We start from the raw sequence: 17,903 nt of genomic DNA, 5'->3' as shown, positions 1-17,903 counted from the left end.
CACTGTGGGAATAGACCACAACGGGCCTTTTCCAACATCGGCAGCAGGCAACAGATATTTTATAGTCGCTGTGGACTACTTGTCAAGGTTTATAGACGTCGCTGCCGCACCTTCCCTTGCCGCCAGCTGCGTCATAAACTTTCTGCGGGACCCCTTCGAATGGAGACACGGCCTCCCTCACAAACTCATCTCCGGCAGGTCGACCACTTTCCGCAGTCGTGAGCTCTGTTCCTAGCTTCGGCAAGCGGGGGTTGAGCATCATTTCGGGGCAGCCTACCATCCACAAGCGAACGGCCTGACAGAGAGGTCAAACGATACACTACAAGCTCGACTCACACCGTATTGTACGAGCAACAAGCCCGGTGAGGCCGACTGGGACGAGTATCTCAAAGCAGCTGCATACGCAGTTAACACGGCGTTGCAAAGTTCAGCCGGAACCTCTCCCTACAAAATCGTATACGGTCAACTACCAAAACTTGGCGCTACACTCTCCCTGGACACGGCTGTACAACCTGGACGTTCTGCTGCTCGAGGAACACTTTGCCGAAAATACGAACTGAGGCGCGCAAGAAGATAATGCATGCCCAACAGGAGCAAAAGCGACATTACGACCGCCGCCACCGTCGGGCACCGCCATACCGTATCGGCGATGAAGTGTGGGTGCAACAAGGTACACCGTCCCCTGGGAAGAAACTATGCGCGATGTTCGAAGGGCCCTTTATTATTACGAAGCAACTGGGCGAGAACACTTGGCGAGTGCGGTCCTCGGATTCTGGCTCGCGCGCAGACAAATCTAGGCGAAACAATTTTGCGTGCATGTGTCGCGTATTAGGAATTGTGTCCGTAGAGCCGTCTGAAGTGCCGAAATCTGTTCTTTCAGAGGTGCAGCTTTCGCATAATATATATATATATATATATATATATGGGTGATTCCACGTAAGATCGAACAATCGATGGCTGGTCGACCTCTCAAATTTATTTCAAAATTTTATATATTGAAAGACGGCAGCAATGTCGGGGACTCGACGCCTTTTATTCAGCAGGGCCGCCCGACCAATTCTACGAACGAGGAAGACGCTCCCAGTGATGATGATTATATACAGGTGAAGAAGATGAAGGACGAATGCTGTGAATATTGTGCTCACACTAATTTCTCCCTCGCGCGGAAGCGGCCAACCTGGCCGCTGTTTATGGCGATGCCGTACGTCGTAGGAATGGTTTTAAGCGTGACACATGAACAACCTCCGTGCCACGGCAACGACCATCGGAAGGCATGATAACGGGAGTTACCCGATAGTTCACGGGAGAAGTTTGCTCGACAACAGCGTAGGGGCCAATAAAACGTGACTGAAACTTATCACATAGGCCAGGAACTCGCGTTGGGGTCCACAGCAATACTTCGTCTCCGGGATTGAACTGAACGATGCGGTGAACGTCATCGTAGCGAGTCTTGCGCTCCTGTTGACTTGCCTCGGTATTGAGGCGGGCGTGGTGGCGACAAGTGGCCAGGCGAGAGATTAAGTGCGCACTCGATGACGCCGACGAGTCCACGGGGACATCAAAAAAGGAGACGTCGAGGGGAGATGTCGGTTGACGGCCATAAACAAGAAGAAGGGTGAATAGCCCGTGGTGCGCTGCGTTGCGGTATTGTACGCAAAGGTCACGAATGGCAGGATGGTGTCCCAGTTGGTGTGGTCGGCATTAATATACATGGAGATCATATCCGACAGAGTTCGATGAAAGCGCTCTGTGAGGCCATTAGTCTGGGGATGGTAGCTGGAAGTCGTCTTATGGATGGTATTACATGCGTCGAGAACGTCTTCGAGTAGTTTCGAGAGAAACGCCTTGCCGCGGTCACTCAAAAGGACGCGCGGCGCGCCATGTCGCAAAAAGATAGCTTCCAGGAAGAAAGTGGCGATGTCCTCCGCTGATCCTGAAGGGAGGGCAGCTGTTTCGGCGTACCTTGTCAAGTGGTCGACTGCAGTGACAATCCATCGCTTGCCGGTGGCTGATATTGGCAGTGGTCCGTAGAGGTCGATGCCAATGACTTCAAATGGAGCGTCAGGACATGGAAGAGGTTGTAGGAGTCCGGCCGGAGATGAAGTGGGTCGTTTGCGGCGCTGGCAGAGCGAGCATGAAGCAACATATCGTGCTACGCAGGTGGAGAGTCCAGGCCAGGCGAAACGACTGCGAATTCGTTCATATGTTTTGTGAAAGCCGAGATGGCCAGCCTTGGGGTCGTCGTGAAATGCTTCTAATATCTGTGCTCTGAGTGAACGAGGAGCGACGGGAACCCAACGCTGTCCTTCAGGATGGAATACAAAGCGGTAGAGGATTGAGTTTTCCATCTTGAAGTTCTGCAACTGGCGACGGGCGCGGGCGTTGGGAGGACGAGACGAGCCGTGAAGGCGTTGCATAATGGAGTGGCAGTAAGCGTCGCTGCGTTGACGAGACGCGAACGTCTCGTTGCGGAAAGAAGGAAGCACGTTCAGAGCGGCGAGCGAATGGACTGAAGAAGACGCGTTGACTGGGTCGCTCACGGATGACGACAGGCCGGGTATGTTTGACGACGGAGGTAATGGACAACGGCTAAGGGCATCTGCATCATTGTGTTTCTTGCCAGATTTGTACGTAACGTCGAAGTCGTATTCTTGAAGACGAAGTATCCAGCGACCGAGACGTCCAGACAAATTCTTTAACGTCGACAACCAGCACAAAGCATGGTGGTCAGTCACGACGGTAAAGTGGCGGCCGTGGAGGTAAGGTCGAAATTTCTGAATGGCCCAGACAACGGCGAGACACTCCTGCTCAGTGATGGGTAGTTTTTCTCGGCTGATGTGAGGGTACGACTTGCGTATGCGATCACGCGTTCGCCAGAACGCTCATGTCGTTGCAATAGAACAGCGCCGAGTCCATGACCGCTGGCGTCAGTATGGAGGAGAGTGGGTGCGGTGTCATCGAAGTGACAAAGCACTGGCTCTGACGTGAGGGCACCTTTCAAGGTGTCAAAAGCCATTTGGCACTCGTCCGACCATACGTATGACGTTCCCGAAGAAAGGAGTTGGTGAAGCGGTGCGGCAATGGTGGCGAAGTCGCGTATAAAGCGCCGGAAGTAAGAGGCGAGGCCAAGAAAGCTGCGGAGCTCTTTGGAGCGATGAGGCGTCGGGAAGCGAAGAACAGCGGCAATCTTGTCGGGATCAGGCCGAATGCCGTCTTTGCTGACGAGGTGTCCCAATACCTTAATACTTTTGCTTGCAAAGCGGCACTTTTTGGTATTCAGCTGGAGACCAGCAGCTGCGAGGCACGCCAGAACTTCGTCTAGGCGCTGCAGGTGTTGTTCGAATGTGGAAGAAAATATCACTATGTCGTCGAGGTAACATAAGCACGTCTTCCACTTAAGGCCCCGCAGTACAGTGTCCATCATTCGTTCAAAAGTTGCTGGCGCATTGCAGAGGCCGAAAGGCATGACGTTGAATTCGTAAAGTCCGTCGGGTGTGGCAAAGGCAGTTTTTTCCTTGTCGTCCTCGTGCATGGGAATTTGCCAGTAACCCGAGCGTAGGTCAAGGCTGGAAAAATATTCCGCTCCTTGCAAGGAATCTAAAGCATCATCAATGCGAGGCAGGGGATATACATCTTTTCTGGTTATTTGTTCAAGGCACGGTAGTCAACGCAGAATCGCACCGAGCCGTCTTTCTTGCGCACAAGAACGACAGGAGACGACCAAGGGCTTGCGGAGGGGCGGATGATATTTTGCTTGAGCATATCGGCAACGTGCTTGTCGATGATCTCGCGTTCGCTAGAAGAGACACGGTAGGGTCGGCGGCGGACAATAGAAGTTCCATCGGTGTGTATACGATGGGCTGCCGCCGATGTCTGCCCTAGAATAGGGGAGTGTACGTCGAAGGAAGAGATATGCTTCGACAACAACGCCAGTAGTTCGTCTGCTTGCGGCGGAGTCAAATCCGTGCTTATTGAATTGGCGAGAGTCGTAGCAAGAGTAGCATCCGTTGGTGAGCGTGGTTCCGCCCCACTAGTATTCGCAGCCACTACAGAGACAGGTTGTGTGTCCACGCCGCAAACTACAACAGCGCCTTCAGGAAGCAGAATCGGCTCATTTGTGACATTGAGTACAGCGAGGAAGGCGGTGCCATTGGTGAAGCGAACAAGACTCGATGCTAGTGCAATTCCTTTGGATATATAACGGGCTGATGGAGCGACTAGAACGTCACCGTGGTCAATGAAGTCTGAAGCAACCGTAAGAACATGTTCGTGGCCAGGTGGCACCACGGAATCTTTGACGGTTCGTAGGCGATGGCGTGACCAATCTTCCGCGTCGGTAGCATCAGTCTCTTGCATATGTACGAGGCGTTGTCGACAAGAGATGGAAGCGGCAGCATCAGAAAGAAAGTCCCATCCCAAAATAAGCATATAAGCGCAGGAGGTCAACACGGCGAACTGAATATGGTGCTTGATCCCTTCAATGAAAACTCGAACGGTGCACTGTGCTGATGGCCGTATCGTAAAGTCATTTGCGCTACGTAAGGGAGTGCCATTATAAGGTGTAGTAACCTTACGACGACGACACAAATCAGCATGAATTACAGAAATAGCGGCCCCCGTGTCCACCAATGCTTGAATAGGCACCCCTTCAGCATACACTAATAACAAATTGGCCGGGCCCTCTGGAGGTGTTGGTGTTTGTCCGAGCGATGCAGCTTTCCCTCCAAAAACTGCACCAGCTAGTTTTCCGAGCGGTATTCAGAGATAGGGACGACCGGTCGTAGAGGTGATGTTGAGCGTCGCAGAGGGGACGGGGACCGGTGACGTCCTGAGCGGTAGTTTCGAGGTGCGTCGGCTGAAGAAGACGGGGAGAGGGAACGTGTTGAAGGACGGCGCTGGTACTGGTTAGGAGGGGACGTCGAATCTCTTTCGTATACGTCGTAGCCGCGGCGTTCGTCCTGCTGGCGTTTGCGACAATATCGGGAAATATGGCCTCGAATGCCACAATAATAACATATCGGGCGAGACGAGCGCCAGGGGGCGTAGAAGGCAGGAGTAGGTGGGACAGGTGGACGTGGCGCAAATGCTGCTAAGTTGGTCTGAGCAGGAACAGGATGCACGCTTTGAGCCAAGGAAGGTTGCATGGCAGCGATTTGCGCATATGTCGGGGGCGGAGGTGGTGGCGTCTGAATGTCAGACGTGAGAGCGCAAGCCATGGAGGACAGCTCCTCTTTGATGATGTCGCGCAGACCAGTAGACAAAGAGCGAGGCTGTGGGGCTGGCGGACATGACAGTCCTTGCGCTTGAAGCTCCTCGCGAATCAGAGTGCGAATCAACGCACGCAAATCCGCATCCGAGGAAGGCCGAATGTCACAGGCGTCGGGTTGCAATCGGATAGCTTGTAGTTCATCGAGATGTTGGCAAGTCGTGATGACATCCTCGACGGTGCTGGGGTTTTTGACGGCCAGAGCGTTGAACGCGACGTGGCCTATCCCTTTGAGGACGTGTCGAACCCGATCAGCCTCTGTCATAGCCGAGTCCACGCGACGGCAAAGGGCAAGGACGTCCTCGATGTACGAGGTGTACGTCTCTCCTGGATGTTGTACGCGGCCGTCGAGCTTCCTCTTCGAGACTTCAGAATGGATGTTTGGGGTCCCGAAAATCCTCCGAATTTGTTGAGCGAAGGTAGGCCAGTCAGGGAAGCTGCCCTCGTGGTTAAAAAACCACGTTTTGCTACGTGGACAGATAGAAGGCGACGTGACGAAGTTTTTGAGGTGCGTCCCATTGGTTGTACACACTGGTCATGTATATCTTTGAGCCATACTTCGACATCGTCGGTGGGAGACCGGAGAAGATGGGTGGGTCCCGCTGCCGGGCGGTGACGGTCCATGCGGGGGCGGGTGGTTGGACGGGGGTTCGCGGATAGTCCAGCAGCGTGTCTTGGGCCATGACAGCGGGTACGCTGAGCAAACGACGACCGGAACGAAGCATCAGGGAAAATCGACGTGTAGAGGACTTGAGGATCAAAAGCAGCCTCCACCACTCTGAAAGACGGCAGCAATGTCGGGGACTTGACGCCTTTTATTCAGCAGGGCCGCCCGACCAATTCTCGAACGAGGAGACGCTCCCAGTGATGATGATTATATACAGGTGAAGAAGATGAAGGACGAATGCTGTGAATATTCTGTCACAATATTATTGCCTGAGGAGTGGAAAGAATGAGATTCGCAATTGTGCTTTGCCGCCAAAATATTTTCGAAGCACCAGGAAATCAATAGACGAAGAGGTGGAGTGAAGCGCTCATACCGCTCGGTTTTTGGCAACTTTCGTTCTGAATTGCACAAAATATATTAAAGTTAGCTAGCTGAAATTTGTTTAAAAATATATGCATGTTTTGCTTCTGCTCAGGTATTTTGAGTTGATGTGTAGGTAGATGTTTTTATAAAAAACCTCAAATTGGCCAGGGAACGGTATTTTCTTTACTTTGAAAGGTCTTTATCTCAAAAAATCCTTGTAGCAGAGCGAGAAAAATTGCCGCGTTACGTTCTTCGCATGCTTATTACCACACTGCCTAATCTTACATTTATGTAACGTTGCAGTAAAGAGATAGATCGGGCTAAGTTAAAGAAAACACCGGACAGTGAAAACTTCTGACGACATTAAAAAAAACCCATTTTTATATTCCTTAAATTTTGTCCACTTATTTCCTCCACATCAACTTCATAATCATTGAAAACATGTTGCATAATTGTTGTTGCACTAATAGTTACGACCCCTCCAATGAGACCTTAGGCAAGGATTGGCACATTCCGACTTGTGCGCCAGCAAGTGTATAAAATGCCGGCAGGATTGAATTCTTTTTATAAAAGGCCAGCAGGTACCGAAGAAAAGGTGTCGCCGGCACTGAACACGTTAATTTTCAAATTATTTCGTCACTGCAGCAGCCACGAGCGCGGGGCTACGAGCAGGCGCGCGGCGCACGTGATGCGTTGTAGAGACGGCGCATTGCGAGCTCGTTTTCACGTCCTTAAGCGATTGTTTCGAAACAGCAACACCTCTCGGGTGACTTGAACGCACGTGCACTGGAGCTTCGCTTTATCCACCCTGTGTCGCACCCGCAGCTAGGACCTGATAACCCGGCAGAGATGGAAGCAAGTGAAAACTCTATAAGGGAGCAATGAGCACTCGCTTCACACACGCTGCTACCAGAGAAACTGCGCTGCGCCAGTTGCGATCAGTGGAAAGCATTAACGTGGTGCTCCAGTGGCAAAGCAAAATATGGAATGTCGAAGGAAAGAAAAGTAAAACTATCTGTAACCGGTTGCGCTTGCCTATCTTAGATGTCGGCAGCAGACGGCCTGAACTGGCCGCGCTTCAGAGCGCTGTCCACTTCATTCGGCGCGGATAGTTCTTGTGCTTTGCTCTTACTCTACTCCTCCTGTGCGTCTCATGGCGAGAAGTATAGCTCGGAATGAGTGTATTGTGGAGACTACTTTTTGAAGCACAAGAAGCCTAAAGGAGTACTGACACGAATTTTTAAAAAATTCGGATTGTTGCTCTAAATAAAAATACTGGCGTCGAGAAACCTAAAAGACTATTGTGGTGATGGGAATGCATGGTATATATTTAATTAGAGCCACCTTAAAAAGACACTTTCGGTTTAGATATGAGGGGGTGGCTTCTCAGCGTCGTTCATAGCAGTGTGACGTCACGGAGATACAGAAACTCGCGACGTACTAGCAGCAAATTGTCATCTGCTCGTGGTGCACATAAACAACGATGAGTGAATTGTCGTCCTGTGACCCTGACAGTGATTTCTGCGATTTAGGCTGCATGCAGGACGCAGAACTCGCATACTCGGGGGAACTGTCTTGACTCGTCGAGATAATGTCCTTGCAGTGGTACGGGCTTGCAGATGCTCAGCGACGAAAACTTCAAAGTCAAATTAAAATATTTATACGTGTTCTCCGACTCCGGTGTGTGGACAGCGTTGACACTGCATACCAACGAAGCAAAATATGTCCCTTTTGCGATGTCTCAAAATCGTGTCAGTACTCCTTCATTATTGCAAAGAAGCCAAAATTTCGCAGAGTTACCGACCTAGGCATAGGCTTGAAGGAACGTTTAACGCCCGAAAGATCAGTGACTGCCAGTGAGACGGATACTTGGCTACGCGTGCTTTTGTACCACTGCAATGAAAGATCTTCACGGAACGCACAGTTAACGATGACATTCTTATGCCCCCTGAAAAAGAAATCGACGTCATTAATCAGATCACTGCGACTACCGGTGCGTGCGTTCAAGTCACCCGAGAGGTGTTGCTGTTTCGAACTCAATCGGTTTGAGGACGCGGAAAACGAGCTCTCACTGCGCCGTCTCTTACAACGAGCATCTCGGGCGCGCGCGCCCGCTCGGTAGCCCAGCGCTCGTGGCTGCTGCAGTGACGAAATAATTTCAAAAATTAACGTGTTCAGTGCCGGCGACACCTTTCCGGTACCTGCTGGCCTTTTAATAAAAAGAAATTCAATCCTGCCTGCATTTTACACTTACTGGGCCAGAAGTCGGAATTGCCAATCTTGCTAGGGTCTCATTGGAGGGGTCGTAACTATTAGTGCAACGACATTATGCAATATGTTTCAATGATTATGAAGCTGATGTAGAGGAGATAAGTGGACAAAGTTTAAGAAATATAAAAAATGGGTTTGTTTTTTAGATGTCGTCAGAATTTTCCATTGTCCGATGTTTTCTTTAAATTTGCCCGATCATATCTCCTTACTGAAACGTTACATAAATGTAAGATTGGGCAGTATGGTAGATAAGGATGCGAAGAACATAACGCGTAATTTTTGTCCCTCTGCTACAAGGATTTTTTGAGATAAAGACCTTCAAAGTAAAGAAAATAACGTTCCCTGGGCCAAATGTGAGTCTTTTTATAAAAACATCTACACTACACATCAAAACTAAAAATACCTGAGCAGAAGCAAAAACATGCATATATTTAGTTAAAGAAATTTCAGCTACCTAACTTTAATATATTTTGTGCAATTCAGAACGAAAACTGGCCAAAACAGCAGAGCGGATGAGCGCTTCACTCCACCTCTTCGTCATTAGTGATTGCCTTTGCTTCGAAAAAATTTTTGGCGGCAAAACAAATTGCGGATCTCTTCTTTCCACTCATCAGGCAATAATATATAAAATTTTGAAATAAATTTGAGAGGTCGAGCAGCCATCGATTGTTCGATCTTACGTGGAATCACCCACACACACATTATATATATATATATATATATATATATATATATATATATATATATATATATAATATTATATCTGGTGGAGACAGAGCGACGCTCGGGCACGGGCACATGCTCGGCTAGGAAAAGAGGAAGACGACGACGGAGAATAGAACAGCCGGCCTAGCGAACAGGCGTTGTGTATATTTATTTGTATATTTCATTACAGTATATATATAAGTAAAACCCCGGTGATACGATCACGGCTCGTACGAATTTCGGGGTGATACGAATTTTTCTGTGGTCCCGGCCAAGGCCCATTAGCCTGCAATGTATCGGAGCACGGTTCTTGCGAACCGATTTGCACCCCGCGACGTTTGATACGAACGTACGCTATAGCGCACAGGTACGAACAGGTGCTGCCCGCGCTGTCGCGGAAGACGCGGCAGTCACGCGCGGGCGCGGCTATGCGCGCGAATCTTGAAGGCCTTTAGGCGCCTTCGCGTTTAGATTACAGATGACGTTGACGCCGCGCTTATTTTTCCGACACGTTGACGCGTGCTCCTGTGGTTGAGGCAGCAGCGTCGTTGTACTGTGTTAACACGTGCCTGCCACGTCGATGCAAGCCATGTCCCCGCAATCAGACGTTCTGTGAAACAAGACTGAAACTTGGTCTGCGGGTCCGTCATGAAGTTCCATTAAAGGTGGACGAAGACCCCAAGAGGCGAAGCAGGCGGTCTTGGCGTTGGAGCTTAGCCTCTATCTATCGAGTGCAAAGCGCTTAAGTCACATTTGCCGCAGTACTTTGGTGTCATGCAAAAAAGCGTAGTAAGGTTAGGCAGGGGCAGCTGGCGGTCACTGGGCACAACACATCTGGTTCATTAATTACACGCGCGCGCATGCACCATATATTTACGAGTACAAGTATGATCGTTGACGTCTAAAAACTTTACTGGCCATCTTTCAGAGCTGTCCATGACGTCGCTGCAGCCCTGAGAAACACTAAATCAAAACGTATGCCAACTTTCTTTTGTCGCATACTAATTTTCCATGTTTTCTGGTGATACGAATTTCGGAGGATACGAATATTTTTGGTAAACCCGCGAGATTCGTATCACCGAGGTTTTACTGTATTGTAGCGAAGCTTTGGAACTATGAAGTGGGTCGTCCCTCCAGCCCGTTCTACTGGGTCGCCCTCTTTGGCTCTTTTCGGAGAGAACACAGCTCGTGCAGAGAGTCGGTCGCCGCCTTTACTGTTGCTGTCGTCCATCGCCACCGGGTGTCCGCCAATAAGTTCTTTATAATTTGGTGGAGGTGCTGTGCCCTTTAAACAACTACGGTCCGCATTCAATGCCCTTGGAGCTTCGATCCCGTGCCGTGCCATCTACCATGACTCATAATGCCACACAGCAAACGCCTCCCCCTGCTCCGACGGGATGTCCCGGTGTCCCCCGTATCTGCGGCCCTCCTGTTTTCACCGGCGCGGATGGCACCGACGTCGAGGACTGGCTCTCGAATTACGAGCGTGTCAGCGTACCCAGTAAATGGGACGAGGCAGGCAAACTGAGCAACCTGGTTTTCTACCTCGCGGGTGTCGCAAGCCTATGGTACAACAACCACGCATCCGATTTCATACGTGGTCCGCTTTCAAGACTGCCATCGTCGACGTGTTTGGCCGCCCTGCCGTGCATAAGCTGCAAGCTGAACAGCGTTTGCGTGAACGAGCCCAGCAGTCCGGCGAGTCTTTCACGAGTTACATTGAAGAAGTCCTCGACTTGTACAAGAAAGCCAACGCGACCATGTCTGAGTCTGACAAGATCGGGAACGTCATGAAAGGCATCGACGACGATGCCTTCACCATGCTGCTTGCCAAAAACTCTTGCACTATGGCTGAGGTCATCACACTGTGCCAAAGCTGCGAGGAGCTTCGCGGGCCGCGGCTGATGACGCGTCGACCTCCATACGCAACGCCGATCTCGTTGGCATGTCGGCCATTTCGGACCACTCCGTCTTGCTCGCCGAAATCAAGTCATTCGTGCGCGAGGAGATTGCCCGCCAGTTTTCTCTACTGGCCTTCGCTCACTCGCAGCCTGCTGAACAGCCGTCGACCACACTGCTGCCCCCCCTACGCCGGGCTATTGAGCAGAAAATCGCGGAGCTCATTCCGGAATACCAACAGCCCCCTCGGGCAACTGCGCCGCTTATTTACGCGAGAATTGTAGCCAGCCCGCCTCCAGCGGTCCCTGTGGTTCCCCCACTTACTTACGCCGGAGCCATCGCCAGGCCTCAGGCCTTCGAAGAGAGTGTGCCGGCTGCGTACGCCGACGTCATCCATACGCCACGACTGCAGCCCAGCATGCAGTCATATCAGAAGCCACCCCGTCCCTCGTGTCCTGCGACATGGATGGGACCCAGCCCGGCAAGCCGATGGCGCAGTTCAGACAACCGTCCCATCTGCTTTGCGTGCGGTTGCGCCGGTCACGTCGCCCTTTATTGCAATCGCATGCAGCCGCCTCGAGTCGGATCGACCGTCACCAGCCAGTCCAGCCGCCCTAATTACGAGCCGCCGCCGCCTATGTCACCGACGTCACGCCCGTCTCCATCTACCCGCCGGTCGCCGTCCCCAAGGCGCCGCTCACTGTCACGCTGATGCGGCCTCGTCCGGTCGCGCGAGACCAGGAAAACTAGTCGTCGCAGTCCAATAGGCAAGGGCTGCGACGCTATCGAACGACCGAAGCCCTCAGCAAAGCCCATCGCACGTAGTAGACGTGTTGTAGATGGTGTGCGCACATTCGCCCTTCTGGACACTGTAGCTGCCGTATCCGATATGGACGCTAAATTTAGCCAACTACTACGAAAAGTGGCGACGCCACTTTCCGGGCTCTCCCTCCGTACAGCCAGCGCCCAAAGTATTCACTGGACAGCGGTGTGCACACCCAGTGTCATCATTCAGGATGCCCTGTACGCCGTCGAATTTATCATAATTTTTCATGCTCTCACAACGTCATCCTGGGTTCGGATTTTCTCGCCCACCACGACGCCGTAATTCGTTGCGCACCAGCCGAAATAGAGCTCTCACCATTCTCCGGTTTGACGCCAGCGAACAGTCTATCGGCTGCGACCAAGGTGCTCGTCAAAGACGACACCACTGTTCCTGCAAACTCGTCAATGGTTGTGTCCGTCTATTGCACCGGTCTCTCCGACATCGTTGCACTCCTTTCCCCCTCTGACCGAGTTTTCAACACGAAAGGTTTGCTGGTGCCATTTGCGACCGTGCAAGTCACTCAGGGCGACACCGATATTTTCGTTACGAACCCATCCCCGTACATTGTCACGTTGGTGCGAGGGGAATGTCTCGGCAGAGCGGAAGCCCTCGAAGACGCACAAGTTATGGACGCACCGGGTGACACGCACTGTGCCAGCCCCCGTACGCTCAGTGCTGTTTCCACATCTGACTCGTCACCCGCTGACGTATTTGCTTCCTCCATTGCTGACGACCTTACGTCGGTCGAGCGTTCCCAGCTTCTCTGCCTGTTGGAAGAATTTCGTTCTTCGTTCGATGTCGCGCAGACTTCTCTCGGCCGCACGTCTGCTGTCACGCTTCGCATCGACACTTGCGCCCAACCACCACTGCGGCAGCGTCCATATCGCGTATCGCCATCAGAGTGTCGTGTAATTAACGAGCAAGTCGAAGAAATGCTTCGCTGCGATGTTATTCGACCCTCAAACAGCCCGTGGGCGTCTCCTGTCGTTCTTGTTGCGAAGAAGGACGGATCTGTGCGGTTCTGCGTGGACTATCGAAGACTCAATAAGATCACCCGTAAGGACGTTTTTCCCATACCTCAAATAGACGACGCCATTGACAGCCTGCAAGGAGCAGAATTCTTTTGATCGCTCGATTTGCGCTCAGGGTACTGGCAAGTCCGCATGGATGATGACGCTCGACCGAAGACAGCGCTTGTCACACCCGACGACTTGTACGAATTCAACGTCATGCCGTTTGGACTGTGTAATGCGCCCCCGATCTTTGAGAGCATGATGGATACCGTTCTGCACAACTTAAAATGGCACACGTGTCTGTGCTACCTCGACGACGTCGTCGTTTTCGCCCCGGACTTCTCCACGCATCTTCAACGCCTGCGGCATGTTTTGACGCGTTTGAGCGACGCCGCACTACAACTGAATCTAAAGAAGTGCCGATTTGCAGCACGGCAGCTGACAATACTAGGTTACGTCGTGTCGAAGGACGGAATTCTCCCCGGTCCAGCGAAGCTTCGGGCGTGAGAGAGTTCCCCAAACCTACGTCCGTCAGGGAACCGCGCAGTTTTGTAGGAATATGCTCCTACTTTCGGCTCTTCATACGAAACTTCGCGACTATCATATCGCCGTTGACGAAGCTCCTTGGCAGCAACGGGCCCCTCAATACGTGGTCATCGGAGTGCGACGCCGCTTTCGCAATGCTCCGTCGTCTGTTGACGTCTTCTCCGATACTACGCGACTACGACCCTACGGCCCCTACAGAGGTGCACACGGACTCCAGCGTTGTTGGCCTCGGCGCTGTCCTTGCGCAGCGCAAACCTGGGTTCCCGGAAGATGTCGTGGCATATGCAGGTCATACGCTTACTAAAGCCGAGACCAATTACACCGTCACGGCGAAAGAATGCCTGGCAATCACCTGGGCCCTTACGAAGTTCCGACCTTATTAAAGACGATAGTCTTTCTTGGAGAACTTAAACGCGCAAATTTTGGTCTGTCTGTCTTTCTGTTTGTCGGCACGTCACTCGATTCAGCCACCCGACCAAAGTTGAACCACTTGCCCAAGGGCCATCCATTTTGAACGGCTGACTAGGTTCATTCTTGTGTACATTGTAGATCAAAAGGCAAAGATTACGCATATCTGAGGCGCAACCTCAATAGGTAAGCATTAGGTGGTGTGTTCGTTTAATAGAAAATACATAGATACGTAATTCTAGAGACCCTAGTTTCTTAAGCTGCACTGAAAATGCGACTGCGCTGAAACTTGCCTTCCTCCGTGCCCTCTGCACGAGCTCATTGTTGTGTTTCGGTTTCGCTTCTGTATATTGCACTGGGCGAATGCCATGGGGCGCCGCTCTGGCATTCTTGTTTTACCCAGGCGACGTGTAAGTAAAAGAGGGTGTGGAGAGTACTCATTGAGTGCGGACGTTTCTTCTGCTTCGGTGCTTGGCGCCTAACCGCGTGTTCGGGCTGGCTGGCGTCCCCGCCGGTCGCGTTGGTCACCGCCGGTCTTCGCCTGCCGCTGCGCCGGGAATTTCTGCCCGCAACACATCACTCATGTTTCCCGACGTATTGCCAGATGGCGTCCATATCTCACGCAGCGCCTCTTCTATCGTCTTTAGACGACATTTGCAGCGAAGCACGCAGATAAGCGGCCAATTTTTTGTATGGTCGCCCATTTGATGGCGTCACCGACCATCATGCGCTGTGCTGGTTGCCGTCATTGAAAGATCCCTGCAAGACTTCGCCTGCAAGACTACGACATCCGCGTACTGTACCGCAACGGACGCCAGCGAGCTGGCGCCGACGCCGTGTCGCGCTCTCCCTTGCCTGATGACAATGCCCACAGGTCACTGTCTCCCCTTGCCGTTTTCTTCCATCGACATTCACACCATCGCTACCAAACAGCGCAAGGATTGCTGGAATGCCTCATTAATAGACTTGCTGACTGATCCATCGGCAACACCATCCGCTAGCGCGTTGAGTCGTCAAGCCTATAGGCAGCGCAGGGTTCCCCATTAGGGGGGAGCGAAGGTTCATCGCAGCGCCCCCCACCCTACTAAGTCAATGTATGGGGCAGAGTTTGCGCCCCCCCCTCTTAGGTGACTAGAGGGTTCAATGTACGGGGCAGATTTTGCGCCCCCTCTTAGGTGATAAGGGGGGCGCCCCCCCCCCCTGCCCCCCCTGTGCGCACGCCTATGGTCAAGCCCCCCATTTCACCACCGTGACGACCTACTGCACCGACGCAATTGCAACGCCGACGGCCGCAAGTGGCTATTTGTGATACCCCGTAGTCTGCGTTCTGAAATATGCGAGTCCATCCAATGTGATCCGCAATGCGCGCATCTGAGGTATCGAAAACATACCACCGCATTCGGCAACGGCACTTTTGGCGAGGGATGTACCGCTACGTGCAGAAGTTTGTTCGCTCCTGGCTCGCTTGTCAGCGCCGCAAAACTTCAACGCACCAGTCACCAGCAGGTCTGCAACCGTTACCTTGCCCTGACCGGCCGTTTGGGCGCGTTGGCATCGATTTGTATGGACCACTTCCTCTGACATCCGCTGGTAACCGCTGGGCCATCGTCACTGTAGACCACCTCACGCGATACGCCGAAACTACCGCCCTCCCAGCGGCTACAGCGCGCGATGTTGCCTCCTTCCTGCTACACCGATTCATGCTGCGCCACGGTCCACCCCAGGAGCTTCTCAGCGATCGAGGCCGTGTCTTCTTGTCGGAAGTCGTCGAAGCCATTCTAAAAGAGTGCAACGTTGTTCACCGCAAAACTACTGCTTACCACCCGAAGACGAATGGCCTCACCTAACGCTTTAACCGTACGCTTGGCGACATGCTCTCCGTGTACGTCACCGCCGATCACACCAAATGGGATGCCATTCTGCCCTTGGTCACCTAGCCTACAGTACCGCCGCTCAGAGCGCGGCTGGTTTTTAGGGGCGTAGCTCCTCTTAGTCTAACCTTGTCACGTCTCCGTTGTCCGGCGTATCTCCCGGCAGCCGGCAGTAAACGGCAGTATCTGTCCGGTGGTGGTGGTGGTGGTGGTATGCGGCGTGACCACCCTTACTGCGCATGCGCATACCCTCTCCACACACCTCCTCTCGACTCCCCCTCGCCATTCCCCATGTCCTCTTCCCCTTCCCCTCTCCCCTCCCCTCTCCACTCTTCCTCTGAAACGCGGGCTAGACATGCCGTAATTCTCTCCTGCGCAACGCCGCGATGAGCTCGAGCGTATGCGCGTCCCCTCCCCTTCTCTCTCCTCTCCTACGCTGCCCCCCTCTCGCCCGCCTGTCGACCGCGTTCCCCGCTCGCCCTGTGAGAATTAACGGCCAGGCTAGATGGAAGATACGACGCGCGTAGCGTCCCTCTTCGCGTTCCTCGACGCGAGGTCAGTAGCATGCCCAACGAACGCCAACGGAACGCGATCGTGCAAGTGCTCCGGCTTCGCATCGCCTCATGGTCCTCCTACGGTCTTCCCCCCCCTATCTTGCCTCGCGGCGCAGCGGCGCCGACGCAGGCAGCGTCGCGAGGCAGCGTCTTGATTGAAAAAACCGACCGCTCGCGCTGCACAACAGTTCGCTGACCACCACGTATATATAGGCACTGGATTTTGACCTCCAAGGTAGTGCGTGTGTGCGATTTCTCCTGTGCGTGGTTAAACAATGAACATTCACAGCGTACATGTAAAATTAAAGTGAGCTGCAAGTCGTCATAACTCTCATCGAACCTTTAGTATAAACGCGCCCGATCTCACGTCGGTGATGATGTACTGGGCAGAATTCACGGAAGATTCACGGTTTACCGATGAACCTCCGCAGCTTCGCCCACTCATCATAATTCACTCCGTGGATATGCTGTGATTTTTTTCTGCCTTTTTACTATTGTATGGCAGGCACCCCTCGCACACAATCGACATAATCCTTCCATATAAGCCGGATCGGTCTGAGTGTGCGCCAATTTCTACCACAGGCCGACTTGCTGAAGAGTGTCGCGAACTTGCTAAGACCTTCACTACGGATGACCAAGAGCGGCAGAGGAGCATAGCAGAGACAGAACCACTTCTGAGCCGACGCATGCTTCTGTGCGCTCGTATGGCTCTCGATCCTGGCCACTGCAACTGGCCCTTCTTCAAAACTACTGCCCAAATACGAAGGCCCCTACCGTGTCGTTGAACGCACATTCCCTGTAAACTACCTGATCGAACCCATGGATCCATGCTCGGACATGCGCCGTCGAGAGCGCGACATTGTAAACGTTGAGCGCCTGAAGGCCTACCATGACCCGCTCATTGTGACAAGTTGTGAGGTCGCCAGGCGCCTCCCTATATATATATATATATATATATATATATATATTATATATATATATATATATATATATATATATATATATATTGTTACGTAAGATGACACGAGGCGTGACTATTTACAAGTGTATTTACACTGATGTGCACAGCATCGAGCAAGATGGAGGACAGCACCCACAGCAGACAGCCAGGCCAGTCCTCTTTGTCGTCTTCTGTACGCAGAATGTCTGGCTCTTGATGGGTTAGCTACGTAGCATTCCCCGGCGGTAAAAGCGCCGTCTCGGTGCGCTTTAACCATGTTCTTCAGAAGGAGGGCGGTATTGTTTTAGCCGACTGACGTGCACTACGTCACTGGGCGTGTTTGCAGGCGGCTAGTCTCGGAAACGGGAACGATCTCGTAGGTGACGTCCGTTACCTGGCGGACGATACGGTACGGACCCATGTAGCGGGATAACAACTTCTCGGACAGGCCAACACGACGAACCGGGCACCACAGGAGAACTAGGGAACCAGGCGAGAAACGAACGTCGACATGCCTGCTGTCGTAGAGGGTCTTCTGGGCTGCTTGTGAAGCCGACAGCCTAGAGCGGGCTAT

This window comes from Rhipicephalus sanguineus, unplaced genomic scaffold, assembly GCF_013339695.2.
Source record: "Rhipicephalus sanguineus isolate Rsan-2018 unplaced genomic scaffold, BIME_Rsan_1.4 Seq589, whole genome shotgun sequence".
NCBI lineage: Eukaryota > Metazoa > Arthropoda > Arachnida > Ixodida > Ixodidae > Rhipicephalus > Rhipicephalus sanguineus.
This window is presented reverse-complemented; position numbering follows the sequence as displayed.